This window comes from Bos indicus, chromosome 17 (assembly GCF_029378745.1).
Source record: "Bos indicus isolate NIAB-ARS_2022 breed Sahiwal x Tharparkar chromosome 17, NIAB-ARS_B.indTharparkar_mat_pri_1.0, whole genome shotgun sequence".
NCBI lineage: Eukaryota > Metazoa > Chordata > Mammalia > Artiodactyla > Bovidae > Bos > Bos indicus.
Genome location: NC_091776.1, coordinates 47,215,657 through 47,236,039, shown reverse-complemented (window position 1 = coordinate 47,236,039; position 20,383 = coordinate 47,215,657). Strand labels below are relative to the sequence as shown.

Sequence of the window (20,383 nt, the reverse complement as noted above, 5' to 3'; positions counted from 1 at the left end):
CCACCTCCTCCGAATGGCGGTGACCAAGGCTGTGCTGGCCACCAGGCTCTGAGGACAGATACTGGGAGTTACGTGGTGCTCAGAATCAGCAGGAAACATGGAAGACACACCTTGCAGAGGTCACCAGTGGAGTTCCTGGTGGCAGAAAGTATTTGGATGGGACTTCCCTGGTGGTCCAGGGGCCAAGACTCTGCACTCTCAATGCAGGGGGCCTGCGTCTGATCCCCGGTCAGGGAACTAGATCTCACATGCCACAAACTAAGAGTTCACATGCTGCAACTAAAGACCCCACACCCCACAAATGGAGATCAATGATCTTGTGTGCTTAAACTAAGACCTGGGACAATAGGATAAATAAACGAATAGAAGTATTTGGTTATCATGCTCACTTTGACAGCACGTGTACTAAGCTGGAATGATACAGAGAAGATTAGCATGGCTCTTGCACAAGGACGACAGGCAAATTCATCAAGCATTCCATAAAAAAAAAAAAAAAAAAAGGTATTTGGTTATCTTTCCAAGGTCTTTCTGGAAGCACTCATTCGTTCCAGTCCCTCTAAGTATTCATGATCTGAATTCCAGGGAAGGAACTCGAGACATCCCCCAATGCACTCGGAAAGAGCAGGTCGTCTGGGTTAGCAACCTGCTGGGCAACCCATGTGACACTGATTATTTCCCAATGGGGAAATCAGGGTGCTATTTCCCAAAGTGAGTAGATGCTGAACTGCCACGAATTAAAGGCACAGTGAGTGAGACATCTGCAAAGGAAAAATCCCAGGGCCTGAGAAGGAATGTTCTACAATGAGGTTCTCATCCACAGCCTTTTCCCTCTTAGGCCTGGAATAAACTGATGGGGATCTAGACCATGGAGACACTAAGATAGACAGGAAGTGGGGAAAGAGCGTATTAGGACTAAATCACGTCAAGCTGTGGGAGCCTGAGTGGTAGTCCTGATACCACTCATAATTATCTCATGTCTTCCTGGGAACCATAAGATGAAGTGTCCTCTGGCCTCAGCCTGAAGCCAAATTCAACCCCAATACTGAATTAAAACTTGGACACAAGTGGAAATGAATAGCTTTGTTGCTTTGCCAGACAAAGGAGGCCACAGTGGGCTAATGCCCTCAAGACTGCATGCCCCCAAGACTGCATGCCCCCACCTGGAGGGGGAACGAGGAATTTTATAGTAATGGTTCAAAGAGGGTGTGATCAGCTCATGAATATTCTTCTGATTGGTTGGTAGTGATATACTCTGAAATCAGCCTCATCAACCTTCTGGTTCTAACAAGTCTGGGGTCTACATGCTTGTGAACAGAAGACAGTTAGCTTCTTCCACCTGGGGTGGGTTTCAGTATCTGCAAAACAGTTCAAAGATATTGTTCTGTGTATCCCTTGATGGGGAACAGGACCCTGCCCCTCTTTTCCCTGATTAGCAACTGTTTGAACCTGCCCCTTGGAATTCAGGGCAGGTCATGGAGGCAGAATGAAGACTATTTTCTGTAATCAAGAAAAGAGGGACACAGAAAGGCTTTGTGTCCAGGAGCCCCACAGGATCCTGCTTGGTTTCAAGCCTTCACGCTGCCCCCCTTCAGAGACACTGGTTCACTGGCTGGTCCTCCTCCATCCCCATCCTCACCCATCACCTCAGCCCACTCCCATCATTGGAGACTCTCCTTTTGACCTCCGGGGAACCAAAGTTTCTCCTTTTAACTGCATCCTCCTAGACAAGCTCCCTGCTTTATTCAGTACCCATGGCTCCAACTTTGGAGTTCAAGTCACCCTTTAGAGACCTTAAGACCTTAAGCTTGGTGGGAGCAGGAACCTGGGTCTGAGTCCTGACTCTACCACTTACTGGCTATGTGACCCAGAATAAGTTATTTGACCTTTCTGAACTCATTTTCCTCTTGTATGAAATGGAGATGATAACAGAACCTTCCTTAAAGGGCTGCACGAGGATTAAATGAGAAACTATAAATTAAATACTTAGCACATAGTGTTCACTAAGGAGCATTAATTGTTAATGATTTACTGTTACTAATATTATCCAGCTAGCCTATATCATACAGCAGTACAACAAAATAATCCACTCTTCTGGGTCATTTTCTTCCCTGGAGGGATTCTAAGATGACTCAGAAAGGACCTGGAGGACTTTGAAGGTAAGCAGGGAACTTCCCAGTGGAACCGCAAAAGGCTTACAGCTTTTCAAGTTAGCTGTAGACTTGCTACTATATATAAACTATAAATTACAAAAACCCCTACAAAACCCAGTAATGCTTCAACAAAGAAACTAGGATTCTAGACCTGGGAATAAAGAGAGAATCCACTTTGCCCGAGTTGGCAATAGATTCACGTTGACACCAACAAAAATCTCTGAAAAACAAACAGGAGCCCCCCCACACAGATTTCTGAACTGCACACAGCAGACTGCAACTGGGAAAGATAATTCATCGTCATAAAAACAAACATCCATTTTACACTTGCATGGCAACGAGGATGTTCTTATTTGCATAATGATGGTGATTTGCATATGATAAAAATTTGCCTGAGTGAGTCTCAAGCTCGAAATACATTCAAATATGATACCATCGGTACAATTTTCTCAAGGATCCCAATTTATACTATTTATCTAATGAAAGGAAAAAAATAAATATTGGCTGTAACATCCCATTATGCTCAAGAGTTGGTTTTAAATTACACTTAAGTAAGCAAGTGAGTGCGTTTGCCTTTCTTCATGGACAAAGTAAAGACTATTATTATAGGTGAGAACACCTCCACTCAAAATGGAGACTTTCAGCCACACACATGCAAAATTATCTGTAATAAGCATTTGATGCATATTGATTAAAAAAAAAAAAAGCACAACGTGAGAGTTGCAAGTTAAGTTCTATTTGGGGCAAAGTGAGAACTGCAGCCTGGGAGACAGCACCTCAGAGAGCTTGGAGAAGCTGCTCCAAAGAGGCAGGGGGTAAAGCTTCGTACATATATAATTTTGGTGAAGGGGGTATACATGCAGTCAAGCACATATTTTTCCAAAAGGTTTCTACTAGCCTGGTGAACTTTGATAGTCACAAGGAACAATCATCACCATGAAGGATTTTGGTGCTTAATGAGGAGATACAAGAATTGGACTCGTAAAATTGGCTGAGAATATCTAACTATCTGAAGACCTGTCCTGCCAGTTTTCCCTGAGCACCGAGTGCCTCATTTCTGTGCTCTATGCTGAACTCAGCAGCTGCAGCAGCACATGATTTAATCCTTGTAGAAGTAGATGGCAAATACCCATGGCAAGTGCCAAGTTGTAGGTGACATGCATGAACACAGTGCTTGCACTGTAGGTTAGGTGCCAATCAAGAGCAGGAGATGTGTCTTGAAAAGATGGACATCCTCAAGGAAAGGGAAGAGAAGGGAAGGGAAGAAGAGAAAAGATATTCTTAAGGTGTGTAAAAGGTGGATAACTTTCAAACCTGCAGCACACACAAAAACTGAAGTACAGTGAAGTGGTTTCTAGGCTCCATGTCTTAAGAGCGAATGGTATGGGAAACTATCTTCCATCTGGCTCGGCAAAATAGAGAAATGCAGCGTGAGACTTTGTGGGTCTGATTGCTCTTGGGAAGTTTCTCACATGACTCTCTAAAAGATGCTTGTTCCTCTCTGCTTCCACCTGCCTCTGAGGGTGGGTGGACAGTGCCTTCCTTTAATTTCAGTCTCTAAGAGAGGATCTCTGGGGCAATCAAAACCAAAATAGTATTTGTCTAATGCCCACATGATTACAGCACGAGGCGGGTGACCACACACTGTCCCCATCACTGTCCTTCCCACTCAGATGGGATGTTGCTGACGGGATGTTCTCTGAGCACAGCTGGGGAAGGCTGGGGTGGGGGCAAGGGTGAAGAATCCTTTCCATATAATATATGCGACTCACAGCAGTTTTCTTTTACAGATTTTGACTGCAACCCAAAATAAGAAATAGATTTGACATTACCTGAAATATACAAATTTTTGTGTCCGGGTGAATCACAACTGAAACACAAGCATCATAACTGAAACACAATTTCAAAAAATGATACTTTTCCTACTGTGTTGGTGGTGCTCAGTTGTATCCGACTCTTTGCGACCCCATGGACTCTAACCCACCCAGGTGCCCCTGAGCATGGGATTTCCCAGGCAAGAATACTGGAGTGGGCCATTCTCTTCTCCAGAGGATCTTCCCAACCCAGGAATTGAACCTGCCTCTCCTGCATTGCAGGCAGATTCTATACTGCTGAGCCATCAGAGAAGTCCACCTTTATTTATGTGAAGCATCTCATTTTCTATTCCATCCTGTCCCATGTCAGTTCACATTAAATCCTGGTATGTGATGGCCTCTCATTTCTTTTTAAATGATGACCGCATTTCTCTACATTAATTTCAAAATCGACAAATGAACTAAAACAACATTGATTGAGATTCTAAAAAATGGTGGGGGTGGGGTGCAAATCTTAGGATTTATATGTTAAGGACAAACCCATACACCCTGTTCCAAGTGTTGCAAGTTCATTTCTGCTGTCTACTCATCTTCCTTCTTCTCTGCCTTTAACAGAGAGAAGTCAGTTCTTTGCACCTATTATCTGTGAGTTATTGAATGACTGTGCAAAGTCTTACAGGAAAACTAAGGTTTACACTTAGAGAAATGACATGGTGGCTAATAAAGGTTATCAAAAAATAAACAAAGAGCTTCTTAGCCAGAACTGTGGTACAAGCATAAGAACTCACCTGTGGATCTGGGAACTAATTTGAGCTTTTATCTTTAAAGGAAGGTGCATTTTATGTGAGAAATGTCATCAACTATACTTTAAATATCTATATGTAAAAAACAAACCTATCAATCTAACCATCTGAAACTGCTTAAAGCCATTATTCCAGCGGGGTCAAATTTGTAAGAAGTGTGATGCTATTCCTTACCTCTCTACCCACAGGAGACATCAGTAGTAGATCATGCTGGAACTTCCCTAGTGGTCCAGTGGTTAAGAACCCACCTTATGCAGGATTGATTCCACATGCCACAGAGCAAGTAAGCCCACACTCCAGAGCCCCTGTGCCACAACTAGAGTTTATGCATTGCAACAAAAGATCTGCATGAGGCGCTGAAGATTCTGTGTGCTGCAACTAAGACCCAATGCAGTCAAACAAACATATAAATAAATAAAACATTTAAAAAATAGTGGATCAGACCACTCGTGGGCTGTGAACCCAGATTAGACTTCAGAATCCCTCTCCCTGGAAGCCCCCACCTGTCAATTTTAGTTGGCAAGGTTGATGAAATGTACATGAACCTCAAGTTGACACAAAGACAAGTGTGAGGGCTTCCAAGTAAAGATCTAGATGGGTGACAGGTCCTTACGTAAGCGAATATTTCACTTTTCATCCAGGACAGTCTGGTCTTGATTAATCATGGCTGATGTCTGAAGTGTCTTTTTTATTCTTTATGAAGAAAAGAGAAAAAGATAGGTTTACTGTAAAAGTTCTGGGTGGCAAGGAAAAGAACTTCCTCAAATATTACTGGCAGTTGTTCAAAGTTATCTTTAAAATTCCTTGCAGTTTTGGTCTTTAATAATTAAATAATAAATCAAAAGCAGTTGATGATTTTAGTTTTACCAAGTCCTAGCACCAGAAAAATGCTGCTTAATAAAGAAAGAAGATATTTATTTCTAAATGGCAACCCACTCCAGTGTTCTTGCCTGGAGAATCCCAGGGATGGGGGAACCTGATGGGCTGTCATCTCTGGGGTCACACAGAGTTGGATACGACTGAAGCGACTTAGCTGCAGTAGCAGCAGCATGGCTTCAACAAGTATGTATTAAGCATTTACTAGGTTAAGTAGATTAACTGGTTTATAGTCATCTTTCTAATGATGGGATGAAGTAGCTAAAACTTCTATAAAATAATAGATGTATAGATTTTTATAAGAATATTTGGAGAATGTAATAACAAAATGAGCTGCCACCTCAAAGATGAGAAATCAAGACTTCCCTGGTGGTCCATTGGCTAAGACTCTGCACTCCCAATACATTGGGCTCAGGTTAGATCCCTCATCAGGAGACTGCATCCCACATGCTGCAACTAGATATCCTGCATGCTGCAACAAAGACAGAAGATTCCACAAGGTGCGGCTAAGACTGGTGCAGTCAAACAAACAAATAAATATTTTTAAAAAGAGAGAGAGAGAGAAACCACCAAGGCAGAAAACGCAGCTGCACTCTGTGCAGTGTTTGTTGACATTGGTATCCCCTGGGGAAGGGGACTGAGTTTGCCCTGAGATGTCCATTCACAGAGTCAACTAGATGCTGCTTTGATTTAAGTAAGACCTACCATACTGATCAGCCAAGTGAGCTGTTCAGAGTCTCCCTGGGGGGATTTTTCCCCTAGCGACATCCATTAAGATGTTCTATGCATCTTAACCATTGACACACCTAGAAATAATGTTTAGTCATCCTGCACCCTGATCAAGCTTTATATGTATACATACATTTAATATATTTAAGTATCATGTAGAAAACTGTCACATATAGAGAATATATATCATATATAGAATATATCATATGCATAAGATATATGACATATATGTAATTGGAAAATTAGGTCTGACGTATATATACACTGCCATGTGTAAGATAGATAGCTAGGGGGAAGCTGCTATACAGCACAGGGAGCTCTCAGCTCGGTACTCAGTGATGACCTGGGTGGAGGGATGGGGGGTTGGGAGAAAGGTTCAAAAGGAAGGGGATATATGTATCCCCTTTACAATGACTCACTTCGTTGTATGGCAGAAACTAACACAGCATTGTAAAGCAATGATATTCCAATAAAAAATTTTTTTAAAAAATGCAATGTGATATCCTGAATGGGATCTGGGAACAGAAATAAGACAATAGTGCAAAAATAGTGAATTTCAAGTGAAATTGGAAAGTATAGTTAAGGGCTGAACCAATGTTAATTTTGTAGTTTTGACAATTATATTATAGTTATGTAAGACATTATCACTGCAGATGGTGACTGCAGCCATGAAATTAAAAGATGCTTACTCCTTGGAAGAAAAGTTATGACCAACCTAGATAGCATATTCAAAAGCAGAGACATTGCTTTGCCAACAAAGGTCTGTCTAGTCAAGGCTATGGTTTTTCCAGTGGTCATGTATGGATGTGAGAGTTGGATTGTGAAGAAAGCTGAGCGCCAAAGAATTGATGCTTTTGAACTGTGGTGTTAGAGAAGACTCTTGAGAGTCCCTTGGACTGCAAGGAGATCCAACCAGTCCATTCTGAAGGAGATCAGCCCTGGGATTTCTTTGGAAGGAATGATGCTAAAGCTGAAACTCCAGTACTTTGGCCACCTCATGTGAAGAGTTGACTCATTGGAAAAGACTCTGATGCTGGGAGGGATTAGGGGCAAGAGGAGAAGGGGACAACAGAGGATGAGATGATTGGATGGCATCACTGACTCGATGGAGGTTAGTCTGAGTGAACTCTGGGAGTTGGTGATGGACAGGGAGTTCTGGCATGCTGCAATTCATGGGGTCACAAAGAGTCAGACACGACTGAGCAACTGATCTGAACTGAACTTAAAGACATTAGCATCAGTAGAAGCTGGGTAAAGGGTATGTTAAAAAAAATCCTGTACTTCCCTTGCAACTTTTACTGTATTATCTCCAAAGAAAAAGTTAACAACAAAATAAGAATATGTGTATCATCTTTAAAATACATATGTATATAGAATATATCATATATAGAATATATAACTAGAATACGTGTATCCTATATAGAATATATGCACCATATATAGAATATATCTATCATATATGGAATATATGTATCATGTAGACTATATCATAGAAAATGTATATAGAAAATATATATCATATAGAATATATGAAGAAAATACACCATATATAAAGAATAAGGTGGCATAGTGGTACAGAATCCGCCTGCCAATGCAGGAGACACAAGAGACATGGGTTCAATCCCTGGGTCAGGAAGATCCCCTGGAGTAAGAAATGGCAACCCACTCCAGTATTCTTGCCTGGAAAATTCATGGACAGAGGAGCCTGGCAGACTACAGTCCAAGGGGTCACAAAGAGTCAGACGTGACAGCACATATGCACCATGCATTGCATATCATATATAGAATACATGTCATATGTACAATACATATCATACATAGAGCATATATATACACAGAGAGAGAGTATATATATATCTGTGTATATATATATACTCTTTGGAGAACCCTAACTATACACCTCCTCGGTCCAAAAGGTCTCGGTGGCTTTCATCTCATGCAGCATAAAATCCACATTCCTTACAGTGGTCTACGTGGCCCCACACAATCCCACCCCGTCATCTTGGTGTCTTCGCCTCCCCCTCTGCTCTCTCTCTGTGAAGCATCCAAACTGGCCTCCCTGCATTCTGTCCCCCTCTTTGAACCTCTTTTCCCCCAAACTCTTTCTCACCTTCTCCAACTTTTTTTTTTTTATCAAATGACACTCTCTGTAAAATATCCCCGGAACCTAAGCCCAGCACCCCACCATGACGGGGGTGTACACCAGTGCTGTACCCCTGAAACTAGCACAACATAGTCAATTACACGCCAATAAAAATTTTAAAATGACTGTAGGTCTACCAGGCAGTTGCCACTCTTGAGTCTTTTGAAGACATCCCGGCAGCCTTTGAGTCACACACCAGTTCCAACCCAGTGTTGGCAAGTCTGTCATCACCAAGTCCTCCTTCATATAAACAGCTGCCTCTTTCTTTAAGGCCTTTGTTACAATAAATGTACTCGGAGCTAACAAATTATTTAACATGCTATTTCCTTAACATCTCAGTAAGAAAGATTATGTCATATAGTTTTCTTCTAGCCAGAGAAACAAAGTTTAAGAGGGGAGTGTGAAAAACATCCTTGTCTCTCCCCAAAAGATTCACTGAACCTGTCTTGCGGGACCTTGCAAGTCCACTAGCAGGACGCCGCGCCCTCCCGAGATGTACGCATCCGGGGTTCAGTCGGCAGGCGGGATGACTTCCGTGTTTATTAGTATAAAAGAGAGCAATCAGCTGAAACCCTGGCACCATCTGGAGGAAAATCGATGTCTCTATATTTAGACCAGCTGGGAGCCCATTCAACCAAACCCAATGCACATGTCTATGCAAGTACGTGTCAACTGCACATTCGACAGACACCTCACATCTCACTTCTGCTATTTATCAGCCTGGGAAAACAAGGGCTCCACCCAGACTTGGGGCAGTCCCCTTGTTTATAAGGGAGCAACCCATAAAAATAAGAAGAGACGTGGACGCAAGCAGCACCCAGCAGACATCACTGGAAAACACAGCTTTCATATCCTACCCTGAGCTCTGTTTAAAAGGAATCCAGCGGCCAGCTCCTGCTTCATAAACAAAGGACATTATGCTGTCCTTTGGACCTCATTGTCCATGTTCAGACTTGAGTCATTAGAGCTCCGTGTCAGTTCCATGGATGCTTAACTGAATCCCTGGTACTCAGGAGATGTTTATTAATTTCATCACTTATTCAGTGCAACCAATATTAATTGTCAGCTGTGAGCAAGGTGGCTGGATTAAGTGTCTGTAGTGGACAATTGTATTTTTTTAGCTTTATTGAGATACAAATGACAAATGAAAATTGTAAACATTTAGGATATACAATACGATGTTCTGGTCTACATCATGACGTGATTACCATAATCAAGCCACTTAACAACTTATTGACCAGAGACCTACTAATAAGAGTTTTGTTACCTGAATATTATTGACTGGGGACATTCCAATATTCAGTTACATAACAAATTTCCAGCCACAGGTGTTAGTTTCTGCAAAAATCCCCTGGTCAATAACGTGTTAATGTATTGATAGGAATGGCAACCCATTCCAGAATTCTTGCCTGGAAAATCCCATGGACAGTGGAAGCTGGCATCCCACAGTCCATGGGGTCACAAAGAATCAGACATGACTGAGTAACTGAGCATGGATGCATGCATCAGTAATTTCACAGTTACTCTTATTGTGCTGAGAACACTTGAGATCTCTCAGGGGAATTTATTAGGCTTTGGCGTTGCAGTCAACAGGAAGTCTGGCTAACTGAAGCAGAAAAGAGACTGAGAAAATCTTGGGTAATTCATAGGAGCTCTATGTGCTTCCCAGGTGGTACTAGTGGTAAAGAACCCACCTGCCAAGGCAAGAGACATAAGAGACGAGGGTTCGATCCGTGGGTTGGAAAGATTCCCCTGGAGTAGGGCATGACAGCCCACTCCAGTAATCTTGCCTGGAGAATCCCATGGACAGAGAAGCCTGGCGGGTTAGAGTCCATGGGGTCTCAAAGAGTCTGACATGACTGAAGCGACTTAGCAGCAGCTGTGTGTAAAAACCATACAGAGAGCAATGCTGCCCAATGCTGTGGTGTTGAGGATGAGGTGGGAGAAGACACATGTGTCCCAACTGCTGTGAAGATGCTGTCCTGCCTGTGTGGTGGTGTGGCATCTCTGATCCACAGAGAAATGGAAATCTGCCCATTTTAAATCTCTCTTCCTGGAGCAGCACAGTGTGTCTTTGAGAGTGCTAACCTCACCCTCTGACATTCCTTCTGGCGATGGCATCAGCCAGCTCTTGGCTTACCTCTCTTTTCTGAAATGATGGGCACACATGCATTTCCTGACCTCCCCTGCCTCTAGCTATGGCCATGTGTCTGAATACCAGCCAAAGAAATATGGGGAAGTGGCACACCCAATCCCAGGCATGGGCCAGAAACATTGCTATGCATGATCATCTTTCTCTGCCTCCATGCACTGGCTTATAAAGAAGATCTGGAGGAGTACGGAGCCAGAGGATGCAAAGGACTTGGGTCATCGTCTTCCAGAGAAAAGACTATATACCAACTCCCACTGGATTGTGACATGAAGGAAAAATAGACAGTGTTAAGACACTAAGATTCTACAATGTAGCTTATCTGTTTGACCAGCCGTATTATTTATCTTAATTAATATAGGGACATCATGGGAAGTAACCCACTCCATATTCCAAAAAAGTTAATAGGTTTTTGTTCTTTTATTTTTCCACTTACAGATGACCAATGACTTGTATGTATTTTCCTGAGTTTTTCTGTTTTCTGAATCTTTATAAAGGAAATGTTCTCAAATATGGGAAAAGTCTAATAAGTTTGGTTATGAAGAATTTACAAAAACATTCATTCAGCAATGACTACATTCCTGCTGTCATATTACTCTGTAATGGAAAACTAAATAATAACCTTTATTAAAACTTTAAAAAGGGACAAAAAGAGACCCTCTTCCTCCCACCAGAAGTAATAATATCGGGACACAAATTACTTGAGACATTAGGAAATCCATTGAGATTTCAGCAAGAAAACATTAAACTAATGTGATGTTGAGATATGGATGACATCAAAGATGCTATGATTTTATTAAATATATATATATTTAGCCCCATTAAATATATATATATCCATAAAATATTATTGACATCTATTAAAATGTCTGATGTCTTTGCTAGACCAATATAAAAATAGGATCATCAATAATCATTGCACACCTGAGTATTCTGTATTTATTATTTATTTAATCTTCACAGTGCCACTTAGTTAACCTCAAATCCATTTACAAATTCCCTTTCTTCTGCTGCTTTCAACAAGAATGGAAAACCAAATATCCCAAGGGAGGCCTTATAATACTGTACTGGCCAATAACTCATAAAGAGAAATTTAGAGCATAGGATAGGGTAAGGTAGAGGCAAGTCTGGTAAACCTTGTGTGTGTGTTTTTCTTTATTAAAAAGCAACATATCTTGGAGAAAGGGAAAGGAAAGGAACCCCACAGCTACCACCATCCCCAAATAATTCTTGCCTTGACCCCTGATATGATGGCAGGAGCTCCAGCAGCCATACTATGATCATGAGGTAAAGATTAGGGGACTCGTAGACATACTCTTTGGACATGAGTAAGCCACTGAACTGATACATCAGGACTTCTTTTTGTGAGAAAAAGAACTCCCTACTTGTGAAAATTACTAATAATTCACGTGTTTCTAATTAATATATCTTATCTCCATAGTGTAGATGAGGAATTTGAGGCACAGGGAGATTACGTGACTTTCCCAAGCTAGTGAGCCATTAAGCCAGCATCAGATCCTGGTCTGTCTGAATTCAGAATCTGTATAATTAGTTGCAATCCTGCAGTATAGAAAGAGCAGAACAACAACAACAAAAAAGTAAGAGCAGAACAGGCAGTCAAGAATATGAGTATTTGTTCAATTTTATTTAGGAGCGAATTATGTTAACTTACCTGAAAAAAATTGATCACTAAAAACACTTTCTATAATGAAGCAGGAGAAATTCATCAGGTATTTTTTCATAGCTTCGATGAAATATCCTTCAGGATAATCTATCTTCCCACTTGTCTCTGTATCCATGTACACCAGACCTCTCTGCTAATGAATTAGCCTGGGAAGTGGCATTGTGTGGGCCTCTAGAAAGTTCTAGAATGTCACAAAGGAGCTTTCTGCTGTCTTTGGAGCCTGGGTGTGAGGGCTGATGCATGTGTCCCCAGCCAGGTCCCCCATGGATAGCTGATTTTTATCAAAGCTGAGAAGCAGAACTTGGTGAAGGACCCTTCTCCACTCAAAAGCAAAGCCGTGAGTCCTCAGTGCTGCTGAGCATGGCTGAAATGAGAGCAAGAGACAATTACTAGAGCAATGCCCTTCTAGAACATTCTGTCATGAGAAACTCAGGCTGTAGACACAGAGCCAGTCTTTTACACTCTCCTTGAGTGGAATACATAATTCAATATGTATTTCATAACGATGGAGTGATGTTGTGGGTTCAGGAGAGGCACAGTAACCTTGAAAATGTTAACGCAGTTAGCTGGCTTCTCTTACATCTTTTCTTGCCAAAAAAGCTGAAATTCTTAAAGGCACCAGGGATTGTTTTGCTTCAGCCCAGATTTCAGAGACAAGGGTAGAAGCTGTTGTGTATGGTTATTTAGTGATGAGAGACGACCTCCTTGTAATTCCTGTATCTACACTCCTACAACAGGGCTCACTGGGGTCCTTAAATTAGTCAGGACCCTTTTCTGCAAGATGGGAAATAAACAGGCTCATGACTCTGATGAAGGAGTGGGTGAGTAATAGTAGGAAGGGCATGAACGTCAGGAAAATCACAAGTGGGATTTGAAAGACAGTTGGATCCTTTCTTCCACGTCTCATCCTTCTCTATGCAAATCAGTTTATTCTCTCTCTCTAGGGACCTGAATTCTCTGTCCAGCGGGAAATGTGGCTGCCAACGATTCCCAGGTTTTATGGATAATGGTTCCACTGACCTCAGAGAGACAGCAGTGGGCAGTGACTTGAATTGAGATCTTAGTTCCCTGTCCAGGAATTGAACCTGGGTGGCCTGGGTGAAAAGCAGTAGTCCTAGTCACTAGTCCACCAGGGGCTAGAGGCTAGAAGCAGAGTTCCACTGGCTCTAGGCCCCCTTGAAAAAAAATGCATTTCCCAAGGAGGCAAAGACTGTACAAACAGGTACAAAGTTTATTATTAGAGACACAGCTCAAGGAGGAGAGCACACAAAAAAACAGCTTGTTAAGATAGAAGCAAGGTAGGGGGCTTCTTTGGTGGCTCAGTGGTAAAGAATACACCTGCCAAAGCAGGAGACATGAGTTCAATCCCTGGTCCTGGAGGATCCCACATGCCTCAGAGCAATGAAGCTTGTGCACCTCAACTAACTGAGGCTGTGCTCTAGAGCCCACAAACTGCAACTCCTGAGTGTGTGCCGCAACTACTTAAGCCCGAGTGCCTAGAGCCGGTGCTCCTCAACAGGAGAAGTCTCCACAGTGAGAAGCCGGCACACGACAGCAAAGAATAGCCTCCGCTCGCCACAACTAGAGAAAGCCCTCATGCAGCAGTGAAGATCCAGCACTGCCATAAATAAATAAAATTTATTATTTTTTTTAAAAAAAAGAAGAAGAAACAGGCAGAGATGCACACCTGGAGAGAAAGGATGTGGGTGGCACCTCTGACAAGCAGCACATTAAGGAGGTGGTCAAATCGCTTATGCAGGGCAGTTCTTCTGGGTCTTTGCTTACCTTTGGCCAATTATCTGGTTTCTTTTTCCATACCTGAACTGCCATAGGACCCCTCCCAACATGTGTGCTCAGTTTTTTCCCAGATGAAATTCCAGGGCAAGAGGGACTTGACATCTCATGTTATGGGTTGGTGCCACCTCCTTTTGATCTCCCAAGAAGCCTTTCTGCCCATGTGCAGTGTCTCCCTTGCCCCCAAAGATGAGAACTATGTGACCTCCTGGTCTTTTCCTCAAGGTTTAGCCCCTCTCTACCACTGCCATGGCTATTATCTTAAGGTGCCCACAGGAGACAAAATCCTGCTGTTTATCCTGTTCTTGTTGTTATTTTCATCTCCGAGTGCAGACAGGAGGCTGGTTGTAAATGTCTAGCCTAGAGCCCACCTGCCTCCTTCCCCAGGAAATGTAAATAGGAGGCTAGTTTTAAATGCCCAGGCTGGAGCTCATCTATCTCCTGCCTCACCATTACCATCAGGAATTCTTTCCCAGTTTCAGTTCTATACATCCTCCTCTGATGGGTTTCAGTGGGGTTGGTTGGGTGCCATGGAGTAATCCAATGTGGCGGCATAGACGGACGGCAGGTGCAAATGTGGCCTCTTCTCTAGGATCTTATGGTTTAGCAGGACCCAGAAGGAACTTGTTTCTACAATAAGAGGAGATGCTGACAGCAAAACAAAGTGTCTTTACATCCCCTGAGGCACGCATGGGTCAAGTCAGGTGAGAGCCTTTTCCTCCTCCCTCTCTGCTGTCTCATAACTCTTCAGCTCCTATTTGTCTCCAGGCTACTTACATAAGAAATGCTTCATGAATTCAATCCAGAGTACAGAGTGCACGATCTACAATGACAAGTGTTAGCAGCCTGTGTTGAGTGAGCTATTTCCAGAAAGCCTTTGGCCATCTCTTGTGTTAGGAATAAGAAAGAGTCTTAATCTCACAGAACAAGTCAGAATCAGAGTATGACATCGTTAGCTGGTGTTGCCATTTCTTTCCCCACCACACACACAATTATGTTTGGTTTTCTGATTTATAACCATGAGTGTGTGTGCTAAGTCTCTTTAGTCGTGTCTGACTCTTTGTGATCCTATGGACTGTAGCTCGCAAGGCTCCTCTGTCCATGGGATTCCCCAGGCAAGAATACTGGAGTCGGTTGCCATGCCCTTCTCCAGGGGATCATCCCGACTTAGGGATCAAACCCACATCTCTTACGTCTCCTGCTTTGGCAACATGGGTTCTTTACCACTAGCACCACTTGGGGGATCCTGATTAATAACCATAGTATTTTCATTTTTTATTTATATATTTTAAAGAGAAAATTTTTAAATACTATTTTAAAAAATTTTTATTTACTTACTTACTTTTGGCTGTGCTGAGTCTTCATTGCTGCTCGGGCTTTTCTCTAGTTGCGTCAAGTGGGGGCTACACTGTAGTTGCGGTACGTGGGCTTCTCATCGTGGTGGCTTCTCTTTTTGTGGAGAACAGGCTCTAGGGTGCTCGGGCTTCAGTAGTTGTAGCACGTGGACTCAGTAGTTGCAATTCCTGGGCTCTAGAGCACAGGATCCATAGTTATGGTGCACGGGCTTAGTTGCTCCGAGGCATGTGGGATCCTCCAAGATCAGGGATTGAACCTGTATCTCCTGCACTGGCAGGCGGATTCTTTACTTCTGAGCCATCTGGGAAGCCCATAAACATTTCTTTTATTTATTTATTTGGCTGCACTGAGCCTTAGGTGCAGCACGTGGGATCTTCGCTCTTCGTCATGGCATGTGGAATCTTTAGCTGCAGCATGCAAACTCTTAGCTGTGGCCTGTGAGACCTAGTTCCCTGACCAGGGATAGAACCCCTGCGTTGAAAGCGAGGAGTCTTAGCCACTGGACCACCAGGGAAGTCCCAAACAGTAATTTTAAATTAAATTTTAATTGCTGGCAATGCATACATTTATACCACTTGTAAGAGGCTGAAATTCAAGGATAGCACTGAAGTGCTCATCTACTTCTCCCTCAAGTCCAGATTCTTTTCTTTCTCCCCTAGAATCATTCATTGCTGTTTGTTTTGTACCTTCTTGGACATTTTTCTACGAATTTCTATGCATGTATCAGAGCAGAAGACTTGAGAGGTGTGTGTTTGTTGTATCAGCATGGGTTTATCATTAAAAGTCAATAAATTTAGGTCTCATTACATCATTTTTTTATTCAACAATATATCATGGAAATATTTATACATCACTATGTGTAGGATTGCTGCATTCTTTCAAACTACATTTTTATTTCTAATGGGAATTTTAGGTTGTTTCCAGTTTTCCCCCTGTTAACCTAGGATGAAATAAATATCTTTGTATATGAATTACTCTAGTGGAAAGTTTTGAGATATGAAATTGGTATATGCTTTTAAAATATCAATTTATTCTGTTATCAGTGGCATACCTGTTTCCAACATACTCACCAACACGATACTAATAATTTTTTTAACTTTTTATTATCATTTTCTTGAGTGGCAGTTTTAAAACCTGAAATGTGGTCCATGAACATTGGGTTTGTATATTATATCAGCTGATGGGCACTTCCAAGACACAGAGATGATTCGAGGAAAGCATAGCATTTCACTAACAAAAGATGACTTTTTAAAATCAAATGGCCTAATAGTTGCAGGATTTTAGCCATTCACTCATCTTAACAGTTATTTGTAAAATTGACAGTCTTTGTAAGGGGCACACACTTAGATTCCAAACAAGGTGTCATTAAGAGGCTTCGTTTTACATGGGTGATGGAACAGCAGCTGTTTCTTTGCCCACAAAAGAATAGTATTTTTTAAGGGCTTTAAATTAAAGTCAGAAAAACGTTCGCGGATGTGATTCTGTAATAGACGGCACTTTGGATTCATGTGTTGGGTAGAAAATTGGGCTGGGAGAAGTTAAACATCCTTCTCAACTTTGAGAGTCTGTGTGTCTGTGATTCACTGGGTGATTCTCAATCAAGAGGATGACTCATTCATTCAACGAATTTTGATTTCTTTTCCTGCCATCTGCCAGCCCTGCTCTGGATCTTGGGAAAGAAGGAGGGAACAAGATGGTCATGGCACCTGCGGTGAGGGCTGGGAGGAAACATACAGGTTGTCGCGATGGAAGGGGAGAGAGAGTTTAGGGTGCAGGACCAGGGAAGGGCGCTCAAGCTCAGCTGCTGAGAAGAGACTCATTTAGAAAGATTTAAAGGAACTAAATTCTGGGATGAGGTCCTGACGGAAGGTCTAGAGCTTACCTGTCTGTCTTCCAGGACAGGGAGGACCATCAACTTTATCTAAAGGCAGGGGACTTGGGACTTCCCTGGTGGTCCAGTGCTTAAGAATCTGCCTTGCAATGCAGAGGATGAAGGTTTGATCCCTGGTTGGGGAACTAAGATTGCACATGCCAAAGGACAACTTACACCGCAACTACTGAGCCCTCGAGTTGCAACTAGAGAGTGCGTGCACCGCAACAAATGATCCCATGTGATGCAATGAAGATCCAGTGTACCAAGACCCAACACAGCCAAATAAATAAATAAGACCACGGTTTAACAAATAAATAAATAATAAAGACAGGACACAAAGCATCCCTTCCAGCTTTGGATTTTTCAGCTTTCTAAAATAATTAGCAAATCTAGTATAATTGAATCCCTTTGCATGCAGAAGAAATTAACATAACATTGTAAATCAACTACACTTCAATAAAAAATTTGAAAAAATAGAGACGTAATGAAAGATCTAAATAAATAGAAACATATATTTTAAAAAATTAACAAATCATAAACCTTAGCTTTTCTCTCTGTGGACCCAGAGTCCACCACCTGAATAATATGGCAGCTCAACGCAAAAGAAACAGCTTTCTTTGTGTTTCATGGGTTTATTCAGTTTGGTGAAAGTGAAATGAAAGTGTTAGTCCCTCAGTTGTGACAGACTCTTTGTGAACCCATGGTCTGTAGCCCACCAGACTCCTCAGTTCATGGAATTCTCCAAGCAAGAATACTGGAGAAAGAATTCTTTCCAGGCCTCAGTTTCCTCATTGGTAAAGTCCTCTAAGGGCTTCTCTGGTGGCTCAGTTGTAAAGAATCCTCCTGCCAGTGCAGGAGCCGTGGGTTCCATCTCTGGGTCAGGAAGATCCCCTGGAGAAGGAAATGGCAACCCACTCCAGTGTTCTTGCCTGGGAAATCCCATGGACAGAGGAGCCTGGCAGGCTACAGCCCATGGGATCACAAAAGAGTCAGACATGACTTCATGACTAAACAACAACAAAAGTCTTCATGGATTTAGGAAGGATCGGTTACTTATCCATTTAAGGCCCTGGATGTCTGGTACATGATAAGCATGTAATATAACCAAACAAACTTCTTCCTATGTCCAGCATGGCGTCAGGGTTCCCTGGGGAGATACATAATGGGATACAGGGCCAGGTAGGATGTCCTCTTCCCTGTGTTTGCAGAGATGGCCTCTGAGATGACTGCTGAGTAGGTGAGCATTTCCCTTCAGGCCCACCCTTGACATACAGCTGTATCTCCAGGTTGTCTGTCCATGGTCTGCCAGGGCTCCATCTTCCTAATCATACCTTGTGCCTTCTTTCGCTGAGGTCTTGACACCTTCACACCAATGCTAGAAGATTCATAGAGCTGTTGGCCTGTAGAAAAGCCCCTCCGTGGTCCTTCCTACTTTTGAAGTCGGCAGTATTTGAGACAGGCCTGGGACCTGGAATCCTTTGCTGCAGTGCTGCAAAGCTTGCACCTGGACATGCCTCTTCTCAAGGAACAAAATACAAAGAAACTATAGGGGACTAAAAATAACGATGTGCAGGCACAGTCGGGGTGAATTCTGGACAAAGATACAAAGAGACCGAAACACCCAACTGCCGTTTCTGGTGGGTGGGCAGAACACTCAGCCATCCCTCTGGCCTGACCCCTGGACACACCGCTACCGTCACCCTATGTAAGGAGTGAGTTCAGCCCACCTCAGGGAGCCAGTGAACAAGGGAACCTGTTACTTGTTTTAGCTCCCTGCTGTAGCCAGTGCGGGAGTCCTAACAATAAAGCCTTGCTTAAATTTCTTGTCTGGCTTCTAGTCATTTCTATTGATTGGGGAAGGCCCAGAACCCTGGTCAGTATCATTGATCCCCAAGTTCTCTCTCCAAGAGTAATAATTTGAGATCAAATCCAAAGGATTTCCCAGGCCATTTCTGCTTTATTCTCCATCAGGTCCTGAGACATGGAATACAGAGCTGACTTTCAGCTGGGGGAGAGAGTCACTAGTGCATAGATGGTGCTCCAAAGGGGAGGCTGGGGAGAGGTTGGTAAAGAGACCATTGACAAAGGTGAGGGCAAAATTACAGGAACCAGACAAAACAGGAGGCCAGGGACAAAGAAGCCTGAGGCCAACTCAGGTCCTGCTGGCGCAGGGAACCTTCCTTACAGGAGCTGAGAAGATCGGTGGACAGGTGCAGCCAACTAGGGGTGACCCTGACCCTGCTGGAAAAGAGCCAGGAGATCAGTCACCCCATGCTCTGTCTCCCTCTGCTCTGTCTTCTGCCAGGGTGTCTCCTTAAGCCAGTTTCAACCATAAGACAACTAAACCACTGATGCCATTTATGAAGTTTAGTCTCCCGAGGAATACAGCAGCACAGAAGAATCTGGAAGGACAGATGGGAAATGCCTAGTCCAACATGCTTCTGTCAGACCTGTGATGATGAACACTAGAGTCTTGGCTGGAAAGAGTTTTTGTCACACTTGATGTAACTTATACATTCAGGGGAACAGACTGAGAAATTCAATCTCTGCACACCCCTGACTCCCACTAGTGAAAAGTTGACCGATTAGGAATACATGTATAGGAAAAGTACCAATGTGGTGACAATTACTGCTACCCTCAGTGGTGGAAAAGGGGCAGCCACGGAATGCACAATGTTGTCTGAGGGATGGGCTTTCTATTCACAGATCGAATTATATTTAATCACAAGCCAGAGAGAAGATTTTGCCACCTCACGTCCCATCCATAAATTATCCCAGTATACTTAAGAGTTGGGCTCATTGATTTATAATACAGTTCATTTATAAAAACCAAACTTATTTCACAGATGACAGCAGTGGCTTGAAACACTCTTTAAAGTGAAGGTGGCCTACAAATTATCCAGTGGTTTCAACTGAAACAAATTATTCATGAAGAATGCAGTGTCAGCAGAAAAGAGGCTACATATTAATCCCCCGACAGGAGGAGACCATATCAGTATCTGATAATTATTT

At 42.7% G+C, this 20,383-nt stretch overlaps 1 non-coding gene across 1 annotated transcript; it reads left to right on the top strand.

Annotated features, from left to right (window-relative positions):
- The first annotated feature begins 382 nt into the window (after positions 1-382).
- Positions 383-487, top strand: LOC139176905 (U6 spliceosomal RNA). The gene has a single exon (XR_011561374.1). It is a non-coding gene; the product is annotated as a U6 spliceosomal RNA (small nuclear RNA).
- Positions 488-20,383: the final 19,896 nt, after the last annotated feature.